Source organism: Gambusia affinis, linkage group LG08 (assembly GCF_019740435.1).
Source record: "Gambusia affinis linkage group LG08, SWU_Gaff_1.0, whole genome shotgun sequence".
Classification (NCBI taxonomy): domain Eukaryota; kingdom Metazoa; phylum Chordata; class Actinopteri; order Cyprinodontiformes; family Poeciliidae; genus Gambusia; species Gambusia affinis.
The window spans coordinates 11,228,613-11,250,841 of NC_057875.1; the positions used below are offsets into that span (position 1 = coordinate 11,228,613).

The following is a 22,229-nucleotide window of genomic DNA, read 5'->3' on the forward strand; positions in this document are numbered from 1 at the left end:
ATGATGCAGCCAACTTGGGACAACACTGCATTCTCTGCTGCCTCGATGATTCAGTGATGAAGATGGAGACTCTATTTTTACCCAACTGTCATATTTGTTTGAGCTGTCCAGGGGTGAACCTATGGCTTTGAATCAAAAGTGTGTTTGAGCTTAAGGTCATGAAATGATGGCTGGACATTCTTTTTCAGGATTTTCTGTTAGAAATCAGATTTCACAGTTATACTATTGCAGAAAGTGGTTCAGGATCTGAAAGAGCAATGCAGCACCAAGTTATGGTAGTGTTATGGTCTTTTAGATGCTCTTTTTTGAAATTTGTTTTATGCCAGATTTAAAAGGAGGCATATTCACCATTTGTTTTTTCTTGTGAGTCCACAAAATGTTTTCTAAAATTGTTGTTTCTTTGGAAAGTTTCTGCAAGAGTTGCAATTTTGGTAAGATCGGAATTTTCTGCTAAGGGTATATGTTCAAATAAAAATAGGAGTTCTCTTCTGTTTCTTTGCAATAGGTCCTCTCTATTATTTGCTCCAAAAAAGAATACCTTCAACCAATCAGGGCATTATGTACATTCTTGAACAATTTAATAGCTACATACTTAGCAGAGTTAATTTGAAATGCAGTGCATCACAGCAAAGGCACAAAATGTGATAATAACAAGTATTGTGACAAATATACTATATATTTCATTAAAACAGCATAACATTTTTGCACCACAAATGTGATCTGAGACCCTGTCTATGATTGCTACTGCAGGAATAACCACAGTACAGCCACAGTGGCATAACGAGGCATTGTCTTGACGATTCTCTGAGTGAGAACAGTTTCTATCTTCATTTTCCTCACACTGTGTATTCTCTAAGTTTTGATGATCCACAACTCACTTGACATGACTTGGATTGAAACGTCTGTTCAGCCTAAAAACAGACCAGTGGGGGTGAAATGTGTGGAGGCATTCATCAGGACCACATTTCATCATCGTAAAAGACGGCAAGTCTGTCAGATGGAGAATTACCCCTCTGTGGATGGAATCTATCAACCTAACTGTCATGTAATGACCCTGGGAGTTATCGCAACACATCAGTCAACCTTGCCATGCTACAGGTCTCACTGCATACTACTTAAATTATGTTCACACACATGCTGGTCTGTCATCTCTCAGGTTGATTTAAGGGGGTGAGCGCTTACAAAGGAGGGAAAAACGGAGAATGGTGACCACAGTCATCTGAGAAAGTTACACAAATGCATATAATCGGCTTGTGTGGACACAAAAGCCTCTTAGACAGAAACAATGTTGGTTGTTTTGGGTTGATTCAGGTTAGGTACTGATGTGTAAAAACCAATTACTGCAGTCATTGCTCTGTAATTATTAGAATTTAAATAATGTATTTTCCATTTTGCACTCCACATTATTTCTGGATTTCACTTTTTCATATTCTTATTTAGTTGTAACACTCATATTTAAGCCACAACACAATGGCGTGTAGTTTTAAATTGAACCTAAGCCTTTTTATTTGTCAGGAAATGTAATTATTAATAGTTGTTCATTTATATAAACACTTCTTAGTTATGATGAAAAGAAATCATGTAATATGTTTAATAATATGTGTTACAGCATTTATTCATTTTATGAATCTATTCTTTTTATTAATTTGGTAATTTTTGCATTTACGCAAGTCACTTTACACAATAATGAAGACAAAACCATACATTATTTACTGTTAACTCTTAATGTTGAAGCATAAGTCATTTTTTAATACCTTTCTCTAGATAAATGATTTTTGTTTGATCAATATGTCTGTCATTTAGCTGAATAAATATTTGTGAACAAAATACATTTTCTTTGTTTTGGAACAGCATATATTTTCATAAAAGTTAAATTCAGTTGAGGAAAACCTGACTTTCTTTAATTACAGAGTAAGCTTCTATAAAACACTACATCTACAACTTAAAATTAACCTGACAGCAGCTTTAAAGGAGAAATAAAAGCATGCTATTTCTCTCCAAATGTTTTGTGTTTTTAAGCAAATTATTTGAATGATTTTAGCAATCTTTTTTCATCAGGGTTGTAATTGAAAAGAAAATGTGCTGTTGGAAAAACATGGCGAACCGAGACAGAATAAAGTGAAGCCGGGAATTAATCTAGAAGAAACAAGGAGCCAACACAGCATCATTTTCACTCCCGACAGTAAGGTCGTGACCAATTGCCTTCAAGCTGACAAAGTACAACTGCTGGTATCAGATCATATGTCAAAGGTTCTATGCTGCAGATTCAATGCAGAAATCCTAAGAAGTAATCAAGAAGCAAAGAAATAAAACAAATATTTTTTGTAAAAAAAAAAAAAAGCTTTTACATAGATTTTTTTAACTACATTCACATTTGAAAACCTTTGTGACTTTTTAAAATGGCTTGAATTTTGTTCTAAATATCAAATAATATAAAAAAGGTAAGGAAAGGCTGTACAAAACTTTTAGAAAATGCGTTTGAAATGCTGGAGACAACAGTTAAATGATGACTTAATTTCTTAAGAGAAGTAAGGTACCTAAAGCAATCATGCAACAGTGTCTCAACTGGAAAAAAAAATTCCAGACTTTGACTAGGCTGCTCCTTTAACAAACCATTCAGATTGGAAATGCGGGTCTGCTTTTATTAATTTTGCTGCTGCACAACAACCTATGTGCACTTAGGATTAGTTGACAGCTGCATGTGCCAGGATTTTCTGGTGGAGAGTAGAATCTTTAGTTAAAATCAGGCCTAGAGTACTTCAGATTTTGTTGTTTGTTTATGGCCTGCAGGATGAGTCATCGTTGCACTTTTGCAGTTATTTTTGGTAGGCTTGGTAGTCCTGCGAAGCTTTTCCATTGTTCCATGTTTTCTGCATTTGTTCACTGATCTTCCAGAAAGTTAGAAATTGATTGTTTAACCCAACTGAGAGATGGCAATAACTTTGTTTCTGTTTACTGTTCAGGGGACAGTGTCTCACTTTTTGAGATCTTTTACTCTTCTTCACATTGTACATTGCTTCTGTTGAAGCGATTGCCTGACTGTAGAGGCTAGACAGTATTTTAATCTGAGTGAGACTACTAAAACTCACCCCAATTTTCAAAGAAGTGTGATTATTCATCGCTCCTTTATGACTTAACAAGAGTGGGTGATATTAGGAAATCTTGCGATGGTGATAATATTGATAAATATTTTGATTATGATTTTGATTATGTGATGCGATATGCCTATTTCATCTTCCAATAACTTTTGGCATCCCTGCACATTAAAACCCACGGTCATTGTATTTATTTCAACCAGTGTCTTATAGCATGTTAAACACAACTTCATATTGAAAATAAAACCGTATAAATTGTCCAGCCCCAATAAAAGGTTCTAATTAAGGTTTTAAGTATTTTTCTAAATACTGTAAACTACATTGATTACTTCCCAGTGACATTCACAGCTCACATGCAGTTCCTGAGTGTGCAGCAGATGCCCACACAGCGGTGAGCAAGGAAAAGCTGAGCGGTCTGATGGAGAGGGTTCAACCTGTTCATTAGCAGTGAATATCGAGGGTACTTACTGTACCAGATGCAACAGGGAAAGAGGACTAAAAGGGCAATTGTTGCTTTTAATCTATCAATCACATGGGAGAGATAGTATTTATGTTTAGAGGAAAAACTGTTAGACAGAAAAGTTTAATGGACAGAAAAGGTCTTAGAACTTGTGGAAAGTAACTAGTGGAAAATTCAGTTTATTTATGTGCAGCCATTATTTTCTACTTGTTGATCAGGAACATACTTTGTGTGCTGCAGTAGTTTGTATTTCTGTAAAATCTAAAGTGGGGAGAGAGTTGGAGCTGACGGATTGTAATGTAATCACTTGTGTTAGAGGTAATTTTATCAGTTATGACATAAATAAACCAACTCAGTCAATGAATGAAACAATCAAACATGTAATGTGCAACTGCGTAACCTCTGACATTGCTGAGAAAGATGTGGACACCCACACTGTTGCTGTTATGCTTACTAAAACAATATGAACTCTTCTCTGCTGCAAACTGTCACACTATGAAGGAAAGAAAAAACAATAAAAACATTCTAATTCCACAAAGTGAATTTTAGGTGCTGGTTGTATTTCGATTTTCCAAATATTAGACAATTATAGGATTGTTGTTTCATCGGTGTCCCACTGGACATTATTAAGAACTGGGATTAAAATTGCTAAAAGATGCACCCGTTGACTTTTAGTGAAAGCTTTTGTCTTGATAATAAAGAACTCATGACCACAAAAGCACCTTTCACTATCCATCTCACCATCACACACATTCTTACACATTCTTACACACACTCACACATTTTTCCTCCTCCAATCATCATTTATTAAACAGTCTGATCTGCCGTAGACACACATCATCACAGCTGTACATCCCACTGCCCTTTCACTGCCTCATCCCCTGAGTGGACGTATGAATGTGTGAGTGTCTGTACTTGTAGGAAACAGGAGTGTGTCACTGAACAGACATTGTGATGCATATGCTGTGCGCGTAGGGGTGTGTGCGTGTGTGTGCACGCAAACCAGGACGTGTGAATGTTTCGTGTGGGTTTTCGTGCACAGCTCAGTGTATGTTGTGACTGTAGTGGATGATGAGAGGCGAGCTGTGGGAAACAGCAGTCATTTCCAGACACCTCTTTGTTTCCTCACTGGAGCAGAACAGTGTAAGGAACATGTAGAGTGCAGCAACAGTGTTTTAATAAAAACTTGGCAAACAAAAACTTCAACTGGCCTTCAAAGGAAAAGCCTTCAAAGACATTTTTTTTTTCAGAATAAAATATCCTTTCCCTTGAACTAAAGAATAAGTATTCATGTTTATCTTATGCTTTTCAAAGGTATTCATACTTTCTCAATCTTACTATTACAATAGTCAATGTATTTATTGGGATTTTGTGTACAGTCCTTTACACAGTATGTTATTAAGGTAAAGTAGATAGAAAAGTTCAGACGTTTTTCAAATATTTTGAAATAAAATGTGAAAATGAATGGTGTAAAGTTGTATTTTGCCTCTTTGAGGTCAATACCTTTATTGCAGATGCAAAAATGTTGGAACACTTTAAACAAAAAGAAAATCTTCAGTTGAGTGCTTTAAAATATATAGGAATAGAATTTATTTATTTATTTTTTTGCTGCATTTTTTGACTCCAGTAACCAGTGTTTGCTTGTTTTATGCATTTTCCAAGTTTCTGGAATGAGTATAAACAAGTTCCAAGCACTTTTTAGAGCCAGCGTTCAGTGATGTTGAACTCCTAATTGTCTGAAATATGTCCACTTCAAGATTATAAAATAGCCCAAATCATATATATGTATATCTCATTTTTGAAAATCATTCAAGTCCTGATACAGTTTTAAAGTTTGAACCTTAGCCCAATCCCCCTAACAAACAGAGGTGCTTTGATTAAACCATTATATTATAGGTGTGGCTCTGTTTTCAGGGGAATATTGTCCTATTGAAAGATTAACCTCTGCTGCAGTCTCGAGACTTTTGCAGCCTTTACCAGGTTTTCATTTAGGATTTCCACGTAGCTTCCTCTGTTCATCTTTTCACCAGCACTGACCAGCTTCCCTGTTTCAGCCCAACAACAGCATCCCCACAGGATGGTGCTGCCACCACTCTGTTTTGAGGAGGGGGTAGTGTGTTTAAGGTCATCTGCACAGTTTAATTTCTGCACACTTTGCACTTTGAGTGTAGGCCAATAAGGTAAATTTGATATCTAATCTGATCAAAGCACTTTTTTTCTTTCACTTTATTTTCACATGTATGTCCTATGAAAATACAATCACAATTCATGTGGTTTAAGAAAATGATTTCTTTTTTCTTTCTTTTGTTTTTGATGCCTTCAAAAGCAAATCAGATTTAAGACATCACAACTAAACTGCAATTGGGTCTTTGACTAAAACATAAATGTCTTTGCAACAAATTCGTCACTCTCAACTGTGCCCCTGGTAACTCTAAAGAAAAGAACCTCTGAGCTTCTTCTCTGACTAATGTCTGCATAAAGCATTCTCTGAGGCCTCCAACAGCACAGGCTGCCACAATCTCATAATAATGAGCTAATATCTATCATTATGAGATACCTATCTCGTAATTATGATATAGCTTGAATTGGCTCCCTGGCGATGTAAGGATATGAATGAGTCCAAATTGGTTTGATAAAAAAAAATTATGTTCCAAATATCATTGAGCAATAATTCAGAAGTAGTTTTGCAAATCTTGTAATCTTGCAAGTTTTGGAAGAATCCCTTAATGTCAAAAAACTGCAAAAGGGTCTTTGGCAAGGAAAAAAAAGACATGGAATGAGACTTGGAGTACAACTGCCTTTTAGGCATAAATTTAAACTAAGGCTACAGAACAATTAACATTAAATTTTAAATGTTAACGTTTCTCTCTAGTAAGTAAAAATGAAGATTACACTTTTACGGCTTAGCATTCTCAAAAGTAAGTGCGGCTATATCTATTTTAAGGAGTCAGTCAATATCAGAACTACAATCAAAACAGCAATCCTTTTCAAACATCCACTTAAATTGTTTCCCCTAAAAGTGTTAAAGAAGTTTGTTTTGAATGATTAAAAAGAACAGGAAATCCTTCCAGATTTGGTTCAGTTCATATTTTTAGAAAAGGTGAAACATAGTCACCTACCTGTATTCTTAGTGTGTTTGAGTCCTTTTGACTAAGCTGGTGTGTGATCCCATGTTTTCATCTTTGAAAAAAAGAAGAAGATATGAAAAAGACATATGTTTCCATAAACATTTCTATACAATTCAGGTCTTTATGTATACTTAAAAAAATCTGCTTTTTTAAAGTTAGTAAAGTGGACAGTGATATAAAATGCTTCTAAATCAGTTCTTTGATACACCTGTAGAGCTTCAGCTGTTCTCAGTGGCACTTAACCTTTAAATTAGATTGTTACTGAAAGATCCATACAATGGCACAGCTGCTGATTGATTGTAAATGTACTTTCAGATTTGTTGTCCTTTCTCTATCACAGTTGTCATGGTAGGTTTAACAAAAGGCTTTAGAAATCACACAGAATCAATTGTCCTCTGCTGAAATGATAATAATAAAAAAACACTTTTCATTACATATGTTATTTAATAAAATATGAAAAAACTTAGTTTGAAAAACAGTCTAATAGAAAAAAAATTATGAGAGTTTGTGACTTTCGATTCTGCAGTGAATGACACAACTCTGGTGATAGACAGACGAGGAAAACTAACTCTGTTTCTTATTTCAACTTTATATTTGACCAAGTAAGGAATGTGATTCACATATCATAATTTAAAAAACAAACATATATTGTTTATCTTTTTCTTAAATTAAAAACACCTAAATTTTTGGACTGAAGTATGACTTCAGGCAGCTCAAATAAGTGCATGAAAAAATTATTCATGAAGTCATGCTCCTCACAATTTTGATAGGAATTAAATTTTGATAGGAATTAGATCTTGACATTTTACCAGAATATTTTAAACTTAGATGACAGTCAAATGTCAGGACACATATTTAATAATACTTAATAGATTGGAGACATTACTAATATGGTTCAATTTCGGCTGTAATGGAAGAAAGCCTTTCAAGTAAAGCTACCTCACTTATCCTGCATATCCTACAAAATAATGTCTAAACCCTCCTTATACAAAGTAGCTTATAAAATAAAAATGACAGTGTTACAAAACATGTACTATTTCACGCATGGTATTAATACTATAAAATGCTGGGGACTGTGCTGTACGCAGTCCAGTGAAAAAAGCCGTGTCAAACCTACAAGGGCATCTCTGCCCATGTAATCACAAACACACGCGCACACACAACACACACATATGAATAATCTCAAAAACAAGTACGGTACGTATAGCTACCAATAGAAAACAGATGTTTTTTCAACTCACACACACTCACATAGACTGAGATATATGCAAGCATGCGCACACACGCAAACGCAAACAACGCAGCAACATGTATCACTGAACAAGCTAAGACGTCAAGTTTTGACAAGGCCACCAGCTTTCCACCCATGTCTCTAACTTTGACTGCTACACCAGGTTTGACCACACAGTGCAGTTAAACACCCACCACAACCTTTACAAAACACAAAAAACATATTTTTTAAGCTCAGAAAAAAATTATGGATTATTCAACAAGTTACACAACCAGGTAAGGACATTCATTTAACATCTGCCTGCACACACTGAAATGCATTTCAGTTTGACTCAGAGCACAAAATCAGAGGTATGACAATAAACTAATATTTAAATGTATAAACGGAAACTAAAAATACAAGTATTTTAAATTGTTTTAAGGGAAGTTTTAATTTAATATAAGCAAGGTGTACATGTCTATGTACCACATGCACAATTTGCTCATCCTATCCTTAAAATATAAATAGAAAATGTAAAGATTTTATTCACAATGTTACAAAACACACTAACATGTTTTTATTATTGAAATGAGCTTCAGAGATTAAGTTTAATTAAATGTTTTTTTCACTCTTTGCTAAAGATAAACAAACACAAAAAAGAAAAAACTAATCAGCTTCAACTCCAACCGTTTTTTATTACAGTAAAAAAAGGCCAACCCCACCTTTTTCTCCAACATTTTGTGCCACTCCCGGGATCAAGTCTCACTGCAAAACTGTTTAAGCAAAACGAAAATGGTGTGATTTCAGCCTAAGCTGGCAGCTTCACTCAGAAAAAGCTGAAGCTGATCAAAATATCAGCATCTACATGGGTGGGACAAGGTAGAACACATCTAAAGACAATTGTGTAATATAAACAAATGGGCTCAACCAGAACAGTTGCATACTTTAGGTAAATTTGGGCATATAAAAGTGGATTACCCCCACTGCAGGTAAATTATAAGGTTTGTTTGGAGGAATCACTGTGGACCACATGTGTTTTCAAGCCTTTAAGTTCACGTATTTGCTACATTAATATATTTGCATATGGAAACCATGAATTTGCTCGTGCATGAAGGAGTCCTTGTCTAAAGTCAGCAAAATCACATTAGGACAGCTACATTTTGCAGCCCTTGTCTATGCGCCTGTCCTCTGGCGCAAGGTGCGGGGCGGCTGTTGGGAGAGTATTGCTGCTGATAAACAGTTAGCTGATCCGCTTCTCTGATCCACCTGTACGCCTGCTTTTAGAAGCGCACTTCCCCTCCCCTGTCTCCCCATGGGACGCCTAAAGCTGAGGGACATGCCTTAGAGCTGCTTCTCTGAACCCAAAAAAACTTCAAGGTGTAACTAAAATACGCAACTGCAGATACTCTTTGTTCAGCCCCCCTTTTATCTTTATCCTCCATCTCCTGCAGATATTAGCTTCGAGGCTTTTTTCCCCCGCCACCTCTCTATCACAACCCCTAGATCGCTATCTGTATCTGATTAAAGGAAAAGCATAAGAGAAGTACGTGCGTGGAGAACAACTGGGTGTTCAAATCCTGCGCAAAGTTCAAAGCAATTGCTCCCCACCAAACGGATGGCTGACGCGCACTTGAACGCTCTCGGACTGTCAATTTTTCCTCTGCACTCTGTCGCCCCTAACCTGTAATCTTATACTGCTTCACAACAGCCCGCCAGTGAGCAATGTGTAAAATTTTTGGACCTACCTTGAGGACTTCAATCCTTTTCGAGGGTTGCGCACAAATCTTAAGCCTCTGGAAGTTTGACTTAGTCTACTCCTGATCCCTCGGAGGAGTCGCACTGAGGGAGAGGATGGGCGCCACTGCTCAGCGCGCCAGCTCCGTGGTGGTGCGCGTGTATGTGCAAGCGCACGTGTAAGAGGACGCGCGTGCACGAGGTATATAGAGAAAGTGAGTGAGAGATAGAGAGAGAGAAAAAAATGAGAGAGAAAGAGAGACGGGAGGGAAACAACAGACGTGGAGAGATGTAGCCCCTTGCCAAAGGATGCTTCAGTCTCCTAGCAACAACAATCGATCCAGCGAGAAGACATTTTTATTGGATAAAAAGATAACTTAGCCATTCACGTCCCATAGCACATGTTTACTTCTCAGAACAACAACTCAAGCCTTAGTGAGTAAGGTCCAAGACTGATGTAGTGCGAAAATAGGGAAGGGGTTGGGGGTTGTCAGACAGATGCTCCCGCAGGTGAATATCTTACATGCGTGTGTGAGGTGCTGAATCCAACAGCATCTCTGCGTCCTTGGATCCTACTCAAAGCACATCTAGCAGACCAGAAATTCTTATTCATTTTTTTTCTTTTTCTTTCTTTCTTCTTTTTTTTTTTTTTTTTTTTGCTTGAAGCAAAAGCTCCATTAATGTTTTAACACATTATTACACTCTTTGGGGTCAGTAGAAAAATAAGTGGGAAAACTGCATGCTGTCCATGCTCCAACTAAGTCAAGCACATTTCAAGACCACAGTTGTGTTCCTCAGGTGAAAGCAATATCAACCTTTAGACCTGATCTCATTCAGAGATCTTCAATACAAAGTAGAATAAATTTTAAAGCGGAAGGACATGCAGAGCTTTTAATTATTTTTTGCTTATCAAAGAAAGCAGTTGTGTGCTTTTGTATCCATTCCCCTTGAGTCAAGGATTTGTCAAACCACCTATAATAAATGGAAGCATTTGCATTTCCAGAAACCAAAATGTCTTCCCATCTTTCTTTGAAAAAATAGCTGAAACTCAGTCAAACTGGATGGAGAGGTTCTATGAACCCCAGTAACCAGATCTAGCCTCGAACTCTCAAATGTATTTAGGCCAAAGTAGTGAATCCATTCTGAGCCATTCTGAACATAAAATCTGACATGGTTTTCATAAACCATTCTATGTCAGCCCTGTTAGCTCCATTATTATTGTGCATAAAGGGGAACCTCTTCTCTTGTCTCAAGTCCTTTTGTATCCTCTAAAAGGTTTTCTTACAGAGCTGGAATGTATTTTTTTCCATGTAAGTTTATGGACAACATTTTCTTTGCATATTTGTTAAAAATGTTATGATATCATGACAGAATAACATGAAATAAATAATTCTGCCTACAGTCCTACTGCCATCTGCAGAAATACACTTCTCCCGGTCAGACACAGCCAATCAAAGCCAGGAGGAGGGTCTTAGACCTGTCAAACAACCGTGTGTACACGCTGATCACAACTTCTCCCTCTTGCTCTCTGCTAGGTTTGAGCTAGCTCCCATACCGGAGCATGCTGTGAATGATCAGACTGGTTAGCGAGGCATGAATAAACAAATGATGAACAAATGGATAAACAGTTTTTCTTTAACAGGTCACTTGTTTCTCTGCCATTAGTGCATTGAGCAGCATACACTAGTGTGATCAACAGTGCTAACATCTTTCTCTTGGCTAATTGGTTGTTTCTGACAGGAAGCGGTAAATTTATCCAGCTACCAGTAGGATCACAGGAAGGACAGAAAGGACCTTGATTTTTTTTCACAGATTAACTGATTCAGGTTGTGCTGTGACAACATGGTAACAGCTTTAGGAAATACTATATGATTATAGACATACTGTCCATAAGTTACATACTGGAACTTTAAGGTCCAGCTAGCTTTCGTGCTAAAGCAAAGTACCTCCACAGCATGACGCTACAATATATTGTGTTTAATATGTATGGTGCAGGTTCCCGTTGATATACAGTGTTAGCTTTCCACTGTACATAGTGGTATGCAAGAACCCAAAAGAGTTGGTCTCGTGTGGCCACTCCCCTATTTTGAGTGTGGCAACCTGCAAACGTAACTTCTTGTTTCTTTCTTTCAACAGTGGTTTTCTTCTTGCTACTTTTCCATATAAGCACAAATTGTAAAATGTATTAATAATTGTCAATTTTTCCATCTGACCTTGTGATCTCTTCAGCTCTTCCATAACTACCATAGGCCCAGTCAAGTGACCTCTAAACACTATGTGGTATTTGAAGTGTATCAAAGTATACCAGACTTTTTTAATGTTAAAAACCTCGCAGCAGTTTTCCTCCACCCCACAGTTATAACATAATAAGAAGTGAAAAAAGAATAAAATTTAATTAAATTAAAGAGAAGTCCATGTTTGTAACATACCAAAATGTGAAGAGGCTTAAATGGTTTGACAAATTTTGCAAAGCAATGTTAAGGGCTCACTTCTCCCCATCCACATTTTGGCTAACATCAAAACCAAAACAAGAAGCTCAAGTGATCTTTGTGGGTGTTATATGCAAACGCACGTAAATGTGTGTACATGCTCAAACACACATCTGCACATCTCAGTTTGTATGATTATACTCAAAGATTCATTAGGATGCAAGTATGCAAGTTTGAAGCTGCTATTGAACAGAAAATCCTCTTCATGCATGACTGAGTCAAAGAGCATCCTCTCTCTCTCTCTCTCTCTGCTCAACAGAAATGCACATCACAATCTCAAACACACACACACACACGCCCGCACACGCCTACATACAGACCAACACTCAGTCTAGAGGCCTGATTTATGTATTGTAAAAGTTACTCAAGTGCTTAGACATACACCATGTGAGGACTTGCTTAGGGTCCTGTTTTGATTGCATTCAAAGACCCTGCCGTGTTGTTCTGTCTGCTATGTATGCAGATGTCTTGTGGCAGGAAGTTTTGGCTGAGATGTTTTCAATGTATGTCCTGCAGAACACCATATGGTATAGAGAAACACTGCAGGGAAAGATATTGATTACTTCACTGAAGGGGTAGATGGGTAAGAGCTTCCACTTCACACCTCTGTGATACACTCTCACACACACCTATGAGAAAGTGGATGTGGGAATCAAACACACAGACATGCACACTTCTCACTGTTCCCACTGTCAATCACAGCTTTCTAGGAGCTCATCCCTGGACCCTTCCAGTGCCGTTCCAGCTCGGATATGCTGGCCGCTCTAATAAAGGCCTCATTGTCTGCATGGCATGCATATATGCAAAAAGCCCAGAAAGCCAGCTTTGTCCCATAAGGGTCGCTCAGCGAGAGAGCTTTGTGCCTTTCCCCATAGAAATACTGAGAGAGACAGAAAGAGAGAAAAAAGAAAGAAAGAAAGGAAGGAAGAAAAGAAGAATGAAAGAAAGAAGGGAAGGAAGAAAGGAAGAAGGAAAGAAAGAAAGGATCCTGATAATATGAAACTACTTCCACTGGTGAGTTGTTATTGTGTATATTTTTGGGCATGCGGAAGAATTTAACAGTCTGCTTCATAACGGTGAACTGCTCCAGCCCAAACAACAGGAAGAAGGTCCACTGGGATTTTGCTTCCTCAGTCTTTGATTCCCCACAGATTGTTTGTGTCCTCGCATTAATAGAATTAACCACGCTTCATTTCCCATGGTCCTCAGTCCTGTCCTGGCCTTACGACGGATGAAGACTTACAACAGAGGAGTGAGAATGCTCAGAAGTGTGCTGAGTATCTGTCAGACAATAGGTTTAGTGACAAGCATTTGACTTGGCTGGTGAAATTACATGTTTAGATAGAAACACAAATAAGTAGCTATAAGCATTGTTTGTATTTTGGGAGTTCTCTTGTGCGCAGTTGATGTGAGATTTGAGAATTTGTGCCACAGTTTGGCCAAAATATTAACAACATCCAAGTACCCACTTCCGAATTACACAAATAAGACACACCGTATCTAATAGGGGTAAGGGATAAATAAATATCTATTTAATATTTTATGAGGGCTGCACAGTGGTGCAGTTGGTAAAGCTGTTGCCTTGCAGCAAGAAGGTCCTGGGTTCGATTCCTGGCCCGGGGTCTTTCTGCATGGAATTTGCATGTTCTCCCTGTACATGGTGGGTTCTCTCCGGGTTGTCCGGCTTCCTCCCACAGTCCAAAAACATGACTGTCAGGTTAATTGGTCTCTCTAAATTCTCCCTAGGTGTGAGTGTGTGTGTGAATGGTTGTGTGTCCTGTATGTCTCTGTGGTGCCCTGCAACAGACTGGCGACCTGTCCAGGGTGAACCCGCCTCTCGCCTGGAACGAAGCTGGAGAGGAACCAGCAACCCTCCCGACCCCATTAGGGACAAGGGTGAACAGAAAATGGATGGATGGATGGTTTATGAGAGTATTAAGGTGGATGCATTCATTGAAATTTCTGAAATTTTCACAGGAGCAAATTAGCACAGTTGTAAAGCCAAACAAATCAAAATCAAATCAAATTTTATTTGTATAGCACATTTCAGCAGCAAGGAATTTCAAAGTGTTTTACATCATATCAAACACAGAAACACAAAGTCATCAAGTGGGGGGTTCTTGCTTTTGCATCCATAAAAGGTTTACCGGTTACACTCCTGCTGTGTTATATGGAACAAAATACGTATTGGTATTTTTATTCCCACTCATGCTCACAATCACACAGTTTAAAACGATGTAAACAGCCTTTCAACAGGCTTCTGGGACGAGGCTGTGTACACCTCTTTCAAGGAATTTCGAGCAGGGACTCCGTCGTCCCCCACAGATTTTTGTGCAATTCTATCGTACCTGTTAGTGCCAAGAATTTACAGGGTTTCTGTTTCATGGAATGGCCCTCAGTCAGGGCAGAGCAGACCAGAACTGGAAGACCTGAGAGGTCTGGAAGGTTGATACAACAACAGCAGGTCTTTAATGTATTGTGGTGCTAAGCCATTCAGTGATTTGTAAACTAACAGCAGTATATTAAAGTCTATTCTTTGAGCTATAGGGAGCCAGTGCAGGGACTTTAAAACTGGTGTTATGTGCTCTATCTTCTTGGTTTTAGTGAGAATGCGAGCAGCAGCATTTTGGATCAGCTGCAGCTGTTTGATTGATTTGTTGGCCAGACCTATGGAGACACTGTTGCCATAATCAATGCGACTGAAGATAAACACATGGATGAGTTTCTCTAGATCAAATGTCATTGAAAGCTGCACAAAGCAAAAAAATATACATCAACACTATTATTTCTCTCAAAGTTTTGTAAAGAGACAATTTACACAACTTCACAAACAAATGTGGTCTAAGTGGCAGATAATCTTATAAATAGAAAATCAGTCATTCCAAAGGTCTGCATAAAATCTGAATTGGAGTTTAAAACCTATTGTCTTTCAGTACAGCTCAAGCAAAGTAATCAGTATTTGTTGTTGGTTTTCTCTCTTCGTATCGGTCTTGACATCATTTCCTGTTGTTTAGGCAAACAGCTGAAACAGAGAAAATCCCAAATCAGAAAAAAGCACCCAGTTACAGTAGAGACAACGCATATTGTGGTAATTTACATAAAAATACTTTGCCCAAGCCTTTTTTCAAGCCCTTTTCCAAAGGCCTTAATCTAATACTATAGTTAATTATATTTGATGAGGAAGAATGTGGCTGACATTTGCAAACAATAGACAACCCAAATTGTGAAATATAGCAAAGGAATGGGTTTCATAATGTTACTCCTACATGATTTTTCTTTATAAACAAATACATCCCTTTTTTGTGAAAAGCCTAATTAAAAGTACACTCTGAGGCTGTAGCTTCCATCAAAGCCAATATCCTCTCTCAGTTTTTAAGAAGGTTATCTGGACTAGCTCCAAAGTTAAATAGCTTCCTCTTTTATCTGTCCCATGGCTCCATCAAGTGTCGCAAAATCTGGCAACAGGATATTTGGGTAATCTTGCTGAAAAACAGCATGGGACGCATTCCCTTGCCTCAGTTCTTCACTGGCATAAGAATGAATTGTTATTTTAGAAACAAACAATACATTTGTCTGTTATTTTAGAGATCAAACAAAAAATACAATGCCTAACAGAAGTAATTAGACTGTTTAATTTTCTTTGTCCATTTTTTCAAACTTCAATCTTCTTGGCATTTTATATGATAAACTAAAACAAAGTACTTTATCGAAGCACTCCGTTACATGGAAAAGAAAAAAAAATCTTTAGAAAAAAAGAAAACCCTGAAAAGTGCGGAGGGCTTTTGTGTGCGGTCTCCTTTATTCCAATACCATAAAACTCAATGCAACATTGTGTTAAAGAACATTAGTGAAAAAAACAGCATCATAAATATTAAATGGGTTTTATATAAAATCAACTTTTATGAGCTTTATAGTATGTTGTAATGTTATTTCCTCGTCAAAAAACATAACTGCACCATTGCTTTGATTCTTTCATCCATGTTTGAGGAATGCTTGAATTTCCTATGGCAGCTATCTGTCAGTTGTTACTCTCACAGAGCGCCACCTATTTCCACCGAGCTCCTCCTTGGAGCTGCAGTCTCCAGCCGAGCTCCTGCCTCACAGAGCACACCTCAATGTCCTTTTTTTAAGTCATGTCTGACGTACAGCAGCTTTAATAGTGACTGTATGATGTTTTTATGTTGAAAAGCACTTTAAACTGCCTTGTCACGTAAATGTACCATACAAATAAACTTGACTTGACATATAACAACTCAAGATACCATAATCACTTGACTGTGCTACAACCAAGAACTCTGGATAACGTGATGATCAATGCTTTGATAGGAACAATAAGTTACTGGACATATATTTGTCAAAGTTCCATTTCTAGTTTTCCACAAGCCACCATGTTGGGGGCCACAGCAAACTTACAGAAGAAAGTTATTTGGTCAAACATCGCCAAAATGACAGTTTTGTGCGTAGAATGCCATCTCTATGGTGATGACCAAGCTGTCATCACCATGACACCAAGCTGTTTTCTTCTTTTTCTTCAGTAAACATAATGAAGGTCATATGAGTTAATAGGGATGTAGACAGAGGGCAGCAATTGAAAAAAAAAAAAAAAACCTTGTAGAGGTTGTAAATGATTAACAAAAAAATTGAGACTGGGGCATAACTTTCAGCAGGATTCCAACTCTACAACGATGTAGCTTAAAGTCTACTGATGTGTTAGAATGGCTTTGTCAAGTCAAGACCCAAATCTGATTGAGAATCTGAGGGAAGTTTCAAAGTGTTAGCAGGTTGTTTTTCTCTTGACGTGCATATGAGTACATGACAACAGTGAACTAAAAGTGTTATAACCTTAGTATTTTGAGAAAGTCTTTCATTGTTCTACTAAAGGCTGAAAGAAATACACAATTTTTTGTATTCAATGTCCTTAATGTAGCTTAAATGACAAAATAATAAAATTTGTTTCTGAGATGTTGCGTTGTGTTTAAGCTGTTTATAGCTCATAACAGGGGGCTGGTCTCTAATTATCTTGGTTACAGAGGCATGGCCAACAGACTGCAGGCCACACACACTTCACAGAACAAGCACTGACCTGTCTACTGTTCATCTGCTCACCAGTCCCACACAAACACAAATGTATGCACACACACATGCATACACACACGCACACACACGCGCACACCCAAATTAAACACTTTGTAAATGACTCATGTGAACGACCTTCTGTCCGGGGTGCTTTACACTCGAACTTTGTTTGCTGCCAACTTATGAGAATTTAGATGGTCTTTGTAATTCATCAATTTCTTTGATGAAAAAAACAATACAAAATGGTAACACATAATTACTTGAAATTGTTGAAATTGCAAACAATTTGACAAACTGGAATGCTTCGAATCTGTGTCTTCATACTTGTCTTTATAGGTATATTTATACAAAATCATGTGTAAGTGTATTTGTTTAACAAAATCTATCAAGTGCAGTACATCTGAACTGCATATGAAATATGTACATTTTTTGAATTCAAGAATCATCTATGTCTGTTTAAAATGTGTTTACCTTTTTCACATAGGTACACATGTACCCATTTTGCATATGGTATGTTTTTGGCTTCTTCTCTAAGCTTTCTCACCACGCCCACAATTCATTAGTAATTGACCGCAGCAGCCTCACTCATTAAACATTAACGGCCTACTGGTGAATAATTGATTAATGATATGAGGCGATCTGCAGCAACATTCTGACAATAAGAGTGCATGGATGAGCTGAAGGAGAGGCCTGAACAGATGATGCACTAACTCCCAGTCAGTCAGTCAGTCATAATACAATGCATTTAATCTGTGCTTAAGTGTATATGGCTCTCCTGTGATTATTAAGCTTGCTCTTAGGCTAGTTTTTACAGACTATGGAATATTTTTGGCATACACTACAATTTGTGCCATTTAATGTAAAGAAAAACTTTATCATTGGACAACAAGCCAGGAAGGCATGATTATCGTTTTAGTTTCTAGATTTGATGGAGCTATGTAGCTGTAGCTAAGATCGTCTTGGCTTTGTAAAGCCTATGCAAAAGCCAACATATTTTAATTTTTCACCTCCTGGGTATGGTGAAGGCAGAAGGATTTAAAATCAAACATTTGTTGATGGGAAGATGGAGAAACTAAGGGATTTTACTTTTGGTAGAGAATCTAATGTACTGAAAACTCCACAGAATCATAATTTTGATGCATAAATATTTTCTATGTTGACAATCTTTCTTATAAAACAGCCACTCATATTCTCAGAAAGAGTGATCATTAGCAGATTTGAAGGATGCAGTTAATTTGCTTAGCAGGTGCAATGAAAAATGAAAACATATTTAGTTACTTCTCAGAAAAAAGTAACTAAATCTAACCAATATTTGTGCCTGAGATGGTGTATTGTGATTACGTTGTTGTGATTACGTCCAACCTTGCACACTTTTGAGCTTTTATCTCAAAAGGTTTAAAGGATCTTTCCTGAAGGGAACACTCATTGAAAATGATAACTATGTTAAAGTACTAAAAGCCTTAACAGACTTTTCTGCATCTGTGAACCATTTGCACCATCCTTACTCACTGCACCTGAATTCATAAGTTCAGTTGAGGCCTGCACTCAGATATACAGTTTTCAACATACTGTAGTCTTAATTGTGTATGGTGCTCTTGTTGCAGTCTAATTTCAAAATATTTCTTTCTTTCATCACCAGGGTAAACTTCCACTCCTCTTTTTAGACTGTATGTAGATTAACACAACTTTATGCTTTTTGTAAAATCACGCAGAACCTTATCTATGTAGTAATGATAGATCCGGCAAAACCGGTGTGTTGGCGCATGCGTCAAGCCATTAGACAAAACCCTTGTCGGTGTGCGTGTTGTTTTCAGCAAGTGACATGACCAATACAGGAACTGTTTTGAAATGACACTGGTGCACCAAACTGTGTTTATAAGGAAGCAAATCTGTCAACGGGATTACCAACTGAGCTAACTAGCCATACATAATATTGAGTTTTCATCAATGTAAGAAAAACTTACATGATCTTGACTAAAGCAGTGAAATTTTAATGTTTTTCAAAATCAATATGCATACTGGTTGAATTTGAAGCCTCCTCTAATTTTGAAGTGTTGATTTCTGAAGACTTTATCTTTCAATTGGCTGGTATGGGGATGGAACCCATGACCTTGGCGTTGTCAGCACCACGCTCTGACCAGCTGTGCTATCTGGCAATACATACTGTTTAGTTTTCATCGATATAAAAACTTACATGATCTTACCACATATTCTAATATTTTTCAAAATCAATATGCATAATGGTTTAATTTAACGCCTTCTGCTATTTTTAAAAGTATATATATATATATATATATATATATATATATCTATATATATATATATATATATATATATATATATATATATAAGGGCTGCACAGTGGCACAGTTAGTAGAGCTGTTGCCTTGCAGCAAGAAGGTCCTGGGTTCGATTCCCGACCTGGGGTCTTTCTGCATGGAGTTTGCATGTTCTCCCTGTGCATGGTGGGTTCTATCCAGGTTCTCCGGCTTCATCCCACAGTCCAAAATCATGACTGTCAGGTAAATTGGGCTCTCTAAATTCTCCCTAGGTGTGAGTGTGTGTGTGCATGGTAGTTTGTCTTGTATGTCTTTGTGTTGCCCTGCGACAGACTGGTGACCTGTCCAGGGTGTACCCCGCCTCTCGCCCGGAACGCAGTTGGAGATAGGCACCAGCAACCCTCCCGACCCCATTAGGGATGAAGGGTGTTCAGAAAATGGATGGATGGATGGATGGATGGTTGGCTGGCGTGATGGATATATATATATATAGATATATATATATATATATATATATATATATATATATATATATATATATATATATATATATATATAGTGTGTTTCGTGGCACTTACCAGAAAACACACTCATCTCTTAGCAACAGATTAACAGCAAATATTGGTATTGTTCAAAAAACATAATATTTCTGCCCTTGAAATACTGCTTATTTCATACTACTTAACAAGAATATTGCAGTTGGCAAATTTTGTAGAAAAGTGAAATTTTTTATTTTTTCGTCCATGTATCCATCCATCCATTTTCTTCCACTATATCCGGGATCAGGTTGTGTGGGTAGCAGCTTCAGAAGGGAGTCCCAGACTTCCCTCTCCCCAGCCACTTCTTCCAGCTCCTCCAGGGGAATCCCAAGGCGTTCCCAGGCCCGCTGAGAGACATTGTCCCTCCAGCGTGTACTGGGTCTTCCCCAGGCCTCCTCCCAGTGGGACGTGCCCAGAACACCTCACCAAGGAGGCAGGAGGCATCCTGACCAGATGCCCGAGCCACCTCAACTGCCTCCTCTCGACGTGACTGAGCTTCTCACCCTAGGCTTTTTTTTGTCAGTGGTTGTAAATATATTATAAAACAGACATTCAACACACAAATTTAAAAATCTGATTTATACTTCATGGCATTTCGTTACCAGAAAAAACAAACAAACAAACAAACAAACAAAAAAAAAAAAACGCTGTCTATTAACACCAAATTAATATCAAGCAATATTAGAAAATTTCTGAAGAAATTTAAACAGGGCCTGCCAAAGTGTGCCTGTTGGTTGAAACCCAGTGTGGTAATGCAAAAAATTTGCATCAATGCCAAGGTAATCTACAATGTAGTCAATAATTTGTCAAGAATTACATGAATGTCATATTTAAAATGTTTAAATCAAAATCCAATCAATAATCATCTATCGACTGATATGAAATTCTTACATTGTGATATGTTTTTCAGCCATATTGTCCAGCCCAACTTTGAAGTAATTGAACAGATCGGTTCTGTCATTTGTTTTTAAAATTTGGCTTCCTGCTTAGCATCCCTATTTATATTTCTACTGTATCTTCTGGTCACCATCATCAAGGGAGAGATTTTTATATACACTTTTGCCTGTTTCATTTAAATAGTACAGAAATCATTTTATCCTTGCCCATTAATCTCCCATTTGACTAATTATCACTGTTTCTATTTACAAAGCTTTTAGTTGAAGTGCTTCCTTTGCCTGTGCCTCCCTTTATTATAATGTTTTTTGGTCTTCCACTCATCATTTTCACATTGCCAGTCACAGTGAGGACTCATAGTCTAGCAGTGAGCAAATGCTTAATGAACAACAACTACAGCTACAACAAAATAATTAAAATGATCTTGAAATAGGCGTTTAATTCAGCCAGTCTTTATTCCTGAGCAGAAAGTGACATTGGATAATTTTCATGTTTTGCTATTAAAGTACCACCCCCACTTTTTTTTTTTTTCCCTTTTAGCAGATGCCTTGGTTGGAGCTGGCTGCACATGTCTGGCCATCAAGCTGCTATTTCTGCCTGTGCCAGTCGCTCCAGGATTGGAGCTATGAGAAGAGAGCTTTGAAGAGCTGTCCAGGTGAGAGCTTGGCAAAGGCAAAGTGTTTCCGCTCTTTCACAACACACAGTGCCCTTCGAGGACTCAAATTGCCCTGCAGTGTTATGGATAATACTCAAATCCCCACTGAAATTTCACAAAACACACATGCAGACATGCAAAAAGCTGGTTAGTGAGTTTGCCTACACTCACACTCTTCCAGGAACACAATTAAGTTCAACTTAAAATGTAACATTGAACCATAGAGGAAAATGGGAGGAAATTTGTCTCAGACAGCATTCCCTCAGGGCTGTTTCAAACAGACTGGAATAATGACGATAACAAAAATAATAAAAACTATAAAAGTCTATTTCTCACTTTCTCTCCCTTTTTTCATTCTCATTTATTTTTACTTTTTCCCTGTGCTTCCATCAGATTATATAATGCAGATTGTGAAAGCATATGTGCTTGAGTGTGTGTTTGTAATTATTAGTATCAAAATTTGCTTTTCTTTGTCCAACCAACTCAATAGATAGACAGAATGTAGTAAAAGTTAATTCCAAGTTGGGCTCAATAGTCCTAATACATTGGAGCAATATTGTGCAGGATTGATGTCTCCTCAGGGCAAAAGTTTATTTTGTCTGTCTCCATGTATGTGCTTTGCACCAAGTACAACCCTAACAGACCTTCTTCTTCCCACCTCAGAAATGGA

General features: G+C 37.5%; 1 protein-coding gene and 1 long non-coding RNA gene across 4 annotated transcripts in view; one reads left to right on the forward strand and one right to left on the reverse strand.

The window, feature by feature from the left end:
• The window catches only part of grm3 (glutamate receptor, metabotropic 3), a 45,586-nt gene extending 35,741 nt beyond the window's left edge, over positions 1–9,845 (reverse strand). For 2 of the 3 annotated variants that reach the window (XM_044124599.1, XM_044124600.1), the window contains exons 1-2: positions 9,639–9,845; positions 6,675–6,735 (exon numbers count right to left, since the gene is read on the reverse strand). The gene's annotated coding sequence lies outside the window, so the exon portion shown is untranslated. The remainder of the gene's footprint in view (positions 1–6,674; positions 6,736–9,638) is intronic. The other variant, XM_044124601.1, reaches the window with a different exon arrangement.
• A 3,157-nt stretch (positions 9,846–13,002) lies between these two features.
• The window catches only part of LOC122835441, a 45,258-nt gene continuing 36,031 nt past the window's right edge, over positions 13,003–22,229 (forward strand). Inside the window, exons 1-2 of the long non-coding RNA XR_006371310.1 lie at positions 13,003–13,130; positions 21,445–21,559. This is a non-coding gene — a long non-coding RNA (uncharacterized LOC122835441). The remainder of the gene's footprint in view (positions 13,131–21,444; positions 21,560–22,229) is intronic.